General features: G+C 41.1%; 1 long non-coding RNA gene across 1 annotated transcript; it reads left to right on the top strand.

Annotated features, from left to right (window-relative positions):
• The first annotated feature begins 4,126 nt into the window (after positions 1-4,126).
• Positions 4,127-5,696, top strand: LOC109943671 (uncharacterized). The gene is made up of 3 exons (XR_002266728.2): positions 4,127-4,917; positions 5,368-5,490; positions 5,646-5,696. It is a non-coding gene; the product is annotated as an uncharacterized lncRNA (long non-coding RNA).
• The last annotated feature ends 4,201 nt before the right edge of the window (positions 5,697-9,897 follow it).

Here is a 9,897-nt window from a genome sequence, read left to right as displayed (position 1 = left end):
CCCGTCAGCGACCGTTTTCTGTGGTTGGGCTGGCGGGGTAGAGTGAATGGGCCGAAGGGAAAGAAGTCGACCCAAGTACAGGTTTGCCTTTTCTTCTTTTCTATTTTCCTTTCAAATTCCCAATTTAAAGATTCAAACTGAATTTTAAAATGCTGTTTTAAATTTTAGAGTTTCAAATATTTAAATACCATTCAATTGTGAGTATATCCTCTACTGTTTCCAATATTATTATTTATTATTTTCCTTGTCATTTATTTATGGGAGGAATAAATGGTTTCATATATATTTCCTTTCTCATTTTCTACTTTATGTTTTTATTTAAATTTGGAGGTCAAGTTTATATTTTCCATAAAATGCATCAGCACAAAATCATCATCAAGAGATCAACCTTTTCTTTATCTATTTATTAGTTACTTAACTAATTTAATATTATTGTTTGAATATGAGGAGGGAGAGTCCTAATAGATTTTCAAAGGGTCTTCAAAAATTCTCACAACACTATTATATATTTTTTTTATTTCTTTATTTTGTTATTTTATGATATATATTTTTTTCTTCTACCAAATTTTGGGTTTACAAATCCTACCCTCTTAATAGAAATCTCGTCCTCGAGATTTGTAAGAAAAAGGGATGTGTACTCATATTGTCTCAACACATATGTACAAACAAAAATCTCAGCATGATGCATAACTTATTAGCAACACATAAGGTCAAATAGACCTTATTATTATTCCTAAAATAATAAAATACTAATTACTAACTAAATTAATATTTAGGTCTTACAAATAGTAATATATATATATATATTTATGTAGCTTGGTGGAGCTGGTGGTGGTGGAGGTAGTGGGTGTTGTTATTGTTGTCTTTTCAACCGTGCTTGCCTCATTTCTTGATGCATCTCCGGATCCATTTCCTGGCGTTCTTGCCTTATCTGATTTTGCATTTCGTTCACCATGTTTGTCATTTGTTGTAGTACCAGCATTTGGGCGGCAACCACTGGATCAGTTCCAGTCGGTGAAAGATTTGGAGGATTCATTTCTATTTGTTGTTGCCTGATAATCCTCCCGTTGTGGGGGTTGGCTGATGGGTCGATTCCTCTTCCCTTCCTGGTATTGACCATTTGAGTTAGATGCATATGGTAAGATAGTTTTTCAAGGAAAATTATTTAGTAGGCAGAACGAATAGGCTAGTAGCTGGTTATGAACTGAAGATTCTTTGGTAGGGCTTAATCTGTTGTTTTATGTCAAGATTGGGATAACTAGTCATATAAGGTGAATGTCCAAAGGTAAGATAGATTCTGTCAAGATGAGATAGACTACATGATGTAGGTCAAAAGTTTGTTTGATGTTAGGTGAGGATAGACAGATTATACAATCCATCATGACTCTATTGGTTGGGTTAGATCTTCTGCTCACGGTTTGAGTTGGTTTAATGCACTAATTTAGGTTTAAGTGCATGAGGGGAGAACAAGGTTTATAGGAGTAGGATCTAGTTTATTTCACTAGTGTTAACTTGTTAAGTGACTCACATTATATTGAATAAGTTCTAGATTAGTATAAGTTGAGTGTGTTATGTCAAATTCTAGTTGGGTGGCTTTGTGTTAGGTCAGACTCAATACAATGATGCAAATCATTGGAAACATGAAGGTCAAGCTGGTAGATTAGAATTTTTTTTAGACAGATTAGGCAATTTAACAAGAATGTGTAGGTCGTTGGTATATGGCCGAGTTGGCCGAGTTGATCTAAGTCACCAATTTAGGCTTGAGTGAATTAGGAGTATGGCCTTATCTTTTGTACTAGATCATATTATATTAGATCACATTAGATTAGGTAGGGTCTAGATTAGATTGGATATAACTAGATGAGACTAGTTTAAGTTAGATAGATCCACCAGGATATGATATATATTATTAGGATATGTTAGAATCTTTTGAGATGGGATACATAATATGGTGAAGGTAGGTCAGAATCTCTGTTAGGTTAAAACAGAGGGGTTATGCAACCATCGGATGGTTAAGGTAGTTGCATGAGTCAGGTAGTTGTATATGGTAGGGCACCAATTTAGGTTAACACCTATTTATAGGAATAAGGTCTAGTCTATTTTACTAGTACTAATTAATCCAGTGATTATCTTATTTAGATTAGATCAGGTCCCATTATATTACATCAACTAACACAAGCTAAATAAATGTCCAATTATAAAAGTATGTGGACTGATAAAAATAATGTTTTCAGGTGTAAACAATTTTATTACGAAGCTAATGCAATTTGAACGAATCAAAACAGACTTAAAATGAGAAAGTTATGGATTATACAAATTTGTTTGGATTTATTTGTCTACTAAAAATTATTTTCGAATTAACTTCTAGGTTTAGAGCGACCTAAGGACCTCGAACACAAATTTCTGGATAGACAGGGGTTAAACTGTTAAAAACCGGACCCATACGTAATATTCTTAGAACTATAGAGGACAACGAGTTGATTTATATTATTCCAGAGGTCTCTTTAGCAAATTGACCGCGGCCAAATGGTATGGGGCATTATGAGCCGTTGGATCAGAAACACACTGCTCAGATTAGAATTGAACCGTTACGCTCAAATAGCCGCTAGATTCAATTTGGACGGCCCGGATTGTATTATGGTTCCACCCATCCAAACCGCAGGATCCACGATCTGTGGTCCCAATCTGTTCTCACGAAAAGGTACGCCAAGATCCGATCCTGACCGCACGCATACAATCCAACGACTACCAACCCGTCTTCCCCAATGTGATGCTAGGGTATGGCCGACAGCGCGCTCGGCGGCGGCGCCCCCCACCGGTGCGCGGCAAAACCGGCGATCCGAGGCCCGGATGCTCCAACCCGAGCGTGGAAGTGTGCAATAGATATAGGAGAGGATGGGGAACATAGTATAGGTGATCTTATCGGATATCACAGGATACAATCCCACAGTCCGTGGTACAGGAAGCTCGACGACGATGACTGCCCACTGTCGAGAAATTGCCCTAGCCGCGATGCCAAACCCACGATTCGATGGTTGATGTGTCTTCCACACACTCTTGCGCTACTTGCCAACCCTCTATTTTACCCTGTGTCCCTTGCAGCTTCACTCCCTTGACCACGGCACGTTCGCGCAGCGATGAAGTTCTGGATTGGGCTCTCGGCGACAGTTAAATGGTATGGGCGAGAGGGATAACGAGCCATCGGATTGCATCCTTATATAGGCTTGGTGTGGCGCCCGCGAATACGGCCGGATCCCAACAACACCCTGTGAAATCCCAACAGATCCTCGAGGTTCGCGGCGCGATTTGTGGCCTGGCGGCAACCAGGATCGAGCGGAGGAAGACAAGCTCCTGTCCGTGGGGTCCCACACGTCAGCGACGTCAGGGACAAACAGGCACGCGGTATTACCCTGCCCGCGCGGGCCCGCCTGTCAGCGACAGTTTTCTGTGGTTGGGCTGGCGCAGTAGAGTGAATGGGCCGAAGGGAAAGAAGTCGGCCCAAGTACAGGTTTGCCTTTTCTTCTTTTCTATTTTCCTTTCAAATTCCCAATTTAAAGATTCAAACTGAATTTTAAATTCCTGTTTTAAATTTCAGATTTTCAAATATTTAAATACCATTCAATTGTTAGTATATCCTCTACTGTTTCCAATATTATTATTTATTATTTTCCTTATCATTTATTTATGGGAGGAATAAATGGTTTCATAAACACTTCCTTTCATATTTTCTACTTTATGTTTTTATTTAAAATTGGAGGTCAAGTTTATGTTTTCAATAAAATGCATCAGCACAAAATCATCATCAAGAGATCAACCTTTTCTTTATCTATTTATTAGTTACTTAACTAATTTAATATTATTGTTTGAATATCACTAAAAGAAACTAATAAATGTTCGTGGGTTAATTTAAGAACGTGGGTACCAACGTTCTTAATCGAGTTAAGTTCATGGGTTTGTTGAAGAACGTGGGTACCCACGTTCTTAGTTTCAATTCGTGTGCCCTAGCTAAAACCGTCGAACGTATCGTATTAGGAACGTGGGTACCCACGTTCTTATATTAAGTTCGTCGTGGGCCACGTGGACACCGTCGAACTTAACCTAAAAACCTAAATCCCCAACCCGCCCACACGACTCTCTTCTTTCTCGCCCACTGCACGTACCGCACGCACTCCTCCACCGCGTCGCCGCCAGCCATCGCGCTCGCCGCGCCTCCGCCACCGCTCCTCCACCTCGCGCGCTGCCACCACCGCACCCAACCGCGCCCGCCGAGCCGCCGCCAGACCCGTGCCCAATCGCGCCAGTCGCGCCCAACCACGCTCAACCACGACCACCGCGCCGCCGCCAGACCCACCGCTCCTCCATCGTGCTCAGCACAAGGCGGGCCGCATCGACAAAGACGATCTCACTCCCCTCTTCTCGTTCCTCCCACTCTCGCACGACGAGCCAGCTCCACCCCGTCTCCCGCGGCAACCAAGCGCTCCGTCTTCTCGCCACACTTCGCTACCCGTCCGCGTCGCGGCCGTGGCCGTGACTGAGGCGTAGGACCGGCCTCCCTCCCGCCCACCCGGGACTCGTCCTGGTGGAGCCCAAGGCGCGCGTCCTGGTGGCCGGCGGCGGCATCGGCGGTCTGGCCTTCGCGCTCGCCGCCAGGCGGAAGGGGTTCGAGGTGCTGGTGCTGGAGCGGGATTTGAGCACCGTCCGCGGGGAAGGGAGGTACCGCAGCCCGATCCAGCTGCAGAGCAACGCGCTCGCCGCGCTTGAGGCTCGGGTGCGCCTCCCCGCTCGCTGCCCTCGTGCCTCTGGCTTCTGCACCGCCGTCGGCCAGGGAGACACAACCGACCTCCCTCTCCGCCAGGTGGCCTACGACGCCCATGCGTCCCTGGGGAACCCGTGGCCACTCCAGGCCGACCACGCGCGGTGAGTAAGGCTGTCGGTAGGGGTGCTATTTCTGATGAGCTGTTCATTGTATTGCGCTTTGTAGCATATAGTATTCAATCGATTCTCTAGTGTGTTATCATGGCTCATGGGAATTATTCCGGAACTTTACTTCTATGGGTCACTGGGTTGTTCCAAGAGTGATTTTTTCTTGTGTGTAGCTAGTCTCGGGAGTTAATTCCTAGGTCCTAGCATATTCTAGTAGTTCCATGTTCAGAAAATTCACTGATAATTTGGCCCTGGCGTTTTTAGTTGTGCAGTTTGTCAGGATTTTGCTATCGTATAGTGAAGGCTACCTGGTGGAAATGAATGTTTCCCACTTTCCATCCTGAAACGTGGGTATGGGGGTACTGGTTACTGTCATGCTTGCATTTGGAATGTTACTGCATTTAAGGTTGAATTGAGAAACTCAAACAGATTTTTGCTGCTTAGTTCTCTGCACTGCTGCCGGCAGCGTCCAAAGAGAGGGGAAAGAACTGCTAGTTCAGCATTTGCTTGTTGGTGAAAAGGATGTCAGGCTTCTGGTTGATCTCGAAAAGAATATCATTGCAGGAGGTGCCATCTGATTCTCAAACTGCTTTTGTATGTACTTTTTGCGTGGTATTCTAATCTTGTTTGGATCGTGTATTTAATTCGCTAGCTTACAAAGAGTTTCGGTTAATTGGGAACATATGCATTTGCAATGGAAATGGAACTATTGAACATCTCAGGAGTAGACTTGAGTGATTTAGCCGTGGAGCACTCCTTATGTCCATCCAAAGCAAATGGTGGTATGCTTGGTGGGTTTGAAGGCGACAGATGGTACAACATTAACTTTGTAGCTATGATGATGTGTTTCCACATGCTTGCTTGTGTATTGTTTTCACTGATATATTAAATCATCATTATTATATAACAATTGTATAAGTTACAATTAACTTTTCCACCTTTGCTAGTGACATACAATCTTTCTAGGATGTATTTATTTTTTGTATACATCCGTTGGATTCACCCACCTTCATGACTACTTTTCACGTGACCTTCCTATTAATTGTCTAACATGCTTGTCATCTTTATGTAGTCCTTTCTGGTTTGGCAACTTATCTTATCTGCCCTCATCTTGGGAAGGAAATATAGAGCAAATCAGATCCTTGGCTGCTAGCTTGTTACAACTGGAGTAATTCTAGCAGTGGGCGGGTGTGTATTGGAATAATTGTTCTTATTTTGCTTACTCTTCTGATGCACTTCTGTAACAATCTCTAAATAATAATGAGTTGTTATCTATTATATTGTACACCATGTTTTTTAAAAATCTGGCATGCTCATGTAAAGATGATGCTGATTATCAAAGCTCCTGGTTCATTCTAGATATCGTTGATTGCATCTTAGGATCGACATACAATATAAGAGAATTTGCATATGCCATTCTAGATTTTGAGTTTCTCTTAGTAATCCTATTTTCTCGATGAACACAGTGGAGCCAGTAATGGTCCGATTCTCTTTGAAGTCAAATTCTTTTGGCCAGCAGTAATGATGATTTCAGCTGCATTTCAAGCTGCTGCTTCCATTATCAATGTTGAGTGTTCATAGTAGGTTGTGGTGGGATTTTCATGTTAATCCAGCTATATAGTTTTTTTGTACTATTACAGGAGTTTGTTTTTATTGATGGTGCAAAACGCCTTGAGGTTCGTTTAAACCTCAGTTTTTGTTGTCATTAATTTTCTGATATTGAAAGCATGAACTATAATTTGGTATCTTCTGTTTATATAGGGAAAGAGGCCTGATATATTTGTAGTCAACTATTTTGGTTCTGGCTTCCAGGTAAGACAATAGAGATTCACTTCTTTCAATAATTGTTCCTTTTGCTCACTGAAAGTCTTTGTTGTTGCACCATACATGCACTTTTTATTTTCCTACTCCTTCCATTTCTCTCTAACTTGAAAGGGATTCCTTTTGCTGAACTCCCTTCATACCTAACCCGTGGTGCTGCATGCTTTTGAATGTTGGAGGGAATATGAAGGGTGAGTATTGTTTCTCATATCACATTCAGGTGGTAAATAAGTGGAGCTTCTCATGTTATATAATTTCAAATCAATGATTAATTAGAGAAAAAAGTGTTGTTCTCATATTATATAATTTCAAATATATGGTTGATTGGAGAAAAAGGGATGTTCATGAAATCTTTCACAAGTGAATATTATCCATCTCAACCTTTTTGTTTTGGTATGATCTATATTATCGAGGTATGCATGGCATAAATGTATTACACTTCGCTATATATGTCAAACTCAAAACGCTTGTGGCTAGCAGTCTTGAACATGATTATCTATGATCTATGATGCAAGATCCTTTGCACCCACTAACAAAATTTATTTCTGTGTCTCAGTCCTTTGTGAATATCAAATGGTACTTTGCTGCGGGTCCTTGATAGATTTTGTTTCTTTTTTCCTTATCGTGCAGTGGCAAAGGTTATTTTCAGGGGGCAAAACTAATGGTTATAATTTTTTTTCCATAGTTGGCAGGTGTTTCTTTAGGGGATGTTGCTTGAGCCCAAATGGATGACATCAGAAGTGTGATCTGACGTGCGCTCAGCTTCACCAACACACTGATTTTTGAATGCATTAAGCATAGTGCACAAGCAGTTATTCACAAAATCTATTGTTGCTTGTTATCTAGTGTAAGTTCAGTTCTGTAGTTTGTACCCTTTATTGTTGCTGATCACAAAATCTTTTTGTTGCTTGTTGATGATACTAATATCTATTTAGTACCTGCATTCTTTTTGTTGCTTGTTGATGATATTAATGATGTCTGATATAACTAGTTGCTTTTCCTCTGTTTGGTAAGAATCTGCAATTAAATTTGACATCCATTGGTTATATATTTTTTCCTTGTTCAGTTACCACACATGCTGCCATCTGAAAGACATTTTCAGCTACTGTATCTGCTCTTGGCATCTACAACAAAGATGGGATAGTAGTTTATGATGGAAAGGGGCTGTTTAGTGCTGCTCGTGTTTGGTGGTAAGCTTTTTTCTTCACAAAAATATGTAAAAATTGCTAGGGTTGAAGACCAAATAAATAAATGTTCATTTTAGCTGTGTATTTGGCTATATGCAAATAAATAAATGTTATTTTCTTTTGGCATTTAGCGCTAGGGGATGCTCTTTGAAGTGGTTATTGACCAGTAAAAACTTACACAGTAGTTTGTTTGCGTTCTTACTTGATAGCCTAAATGCCGCACCAAGGAGTATAGATTAACATTGAATTACATATTGTATAGGTTGAGTTTTGATTTACAGAATTGTCTGTGTGCTAGTTTGTTCATATATGTGAAGTTACCAAGATTATTTCAAGGGAGGGCATGAAATCCTCATTTCAGAAAACATGTTCATTTGTTGCCAGGTGGGGAGGACTGCACAGTTCGCATCTAGAGCATCAAAACAGGCGAGCTAATCTTTGTGCGGAGCATGGCAGACAGTCCCTCACGACATCTTGTTGGCCCGAAAGCAGCCATGGCTTGTGTAGTCCTTGGCTGTTTGATGTAAACCATAGCTAGGGAGCTTGGTTGGGGTCACGTGCTAGATTGTTCTATATGCATGGTACTTGAGTTATTCTGCGCTACTACTGACACTACTAAATTGGAGCCTTGGAGTCTGGAGCACAAAAAAGGGGTGACTATATTCTCAAGGAACATGAGACCACTGAGCTCTGGAGTGAATGAAGGACGTCGTCTTTGGAAGTCAGACATCACCTAGAGCTAGGGTGTCCATTCTTGACATGTTTCTCTTAGTGATAGGTGGATACTGTCTAGCTAGGAACAGAGTCTTGAGGGATTGATGGACGCATGCATCTTCAATTCTTGTGTGTTGTATTACTACTGGTACAATCTCCAATTCTTGTGAACTTATGTATTTGGACTGTGAATTTGTGATATGAACATATATCAATGTGTTTGAAATCTATATTGTATGTGATATTTTGTGTTGCATGTGATATTATGTGTGTCTAATTTTTCATTTATGTATTTTTTATTTTTTTCTGGAAAAGGGTTAAGAACGTGGGTACCCACGTTCTTAATGTTAAGAATGTGGGTACCGTCGAAGTTATTGTGCAGTCCTCACAGACCCACGCAGGACACATAAGTTCGACGGCCACGTGGCCCCATCGAACTTAACCGTAAGAACGTGGGTGCCGTCAAACTTATGGGAAAAAATTCGACGGTCCCAGTCGAACTTAAAAATGCACGTTCTTAATGTTAAGTTCGACGGTACCCACGTTCTTAATGTTAAGTTTGACGGTACCCACGTTCTTAATATTAAGTTCGACGGGGCCGTCGAACTTACTTCTCTAAGTTCGTCGAAAAATCGCTTCGGCTATATTCGTCGGTAAACCCACGTTATTACGGTAAGTTCGACGGCTTATTACATTAAGTTCGACGGTTTGTCACCCACATTCTTTAACCAGTTTCCTGTAGTGTATGAGGAGGGAGAGTCCTAATAGATTTTCAAAGGGTCTTCAAAAATACTCACAACACTATTATATATATATATTTCTTTATTTTGTTATTTTATTTTTTCTTCTACCAAATTTTGGGCTTTACATAAACCTTATAAGCTAACCACTACCATGAAAGCAAGTTGTAACCCTCTCCTCACCCCTGGAGGACCTCGACTCGAATCTCGAGGCGAGATTCTTTTACAGGGGGAGGGCTGTAACACCCCAGGTGTTACTTAGGGTTTCTTCTCAGTACCCACATTTTTGCCCATTATCACATGTGCTTTAGTGGAAGCAAAAGGCACCAAATTTGAGGAGCTAAAACTTAATCAAGTCTTTTTCACCTTAAGAATCATACTCTGACCATATTAAGCTTAAGGAAGAAAGTAAATGCCAAAACCCTAACAACCCTTTCTTTAGAGCAATGGGGCACTTAAAACAAACTCAGTAAAAGACTAAGAGAATCACATTGTCATGACTTGGGCCAATT

Source organism: Zea mays, chromosome 1, assembly GCF_902167145.1.
Source record: "Zea mays cultivar B73 chromosome 1, Zm-B73-REFERENCE-NAM-5.0, whole genome shotgun sequence".
Lineage (NCBI taxonomy): Eukaryota > Viridiplantae > Streptophyta > Magnoliopsida > Poales > Poaceae > Zea > Zea mays.
This window is presented reverse-complemented; position numbering and strand designations above follow the sequence as displayed.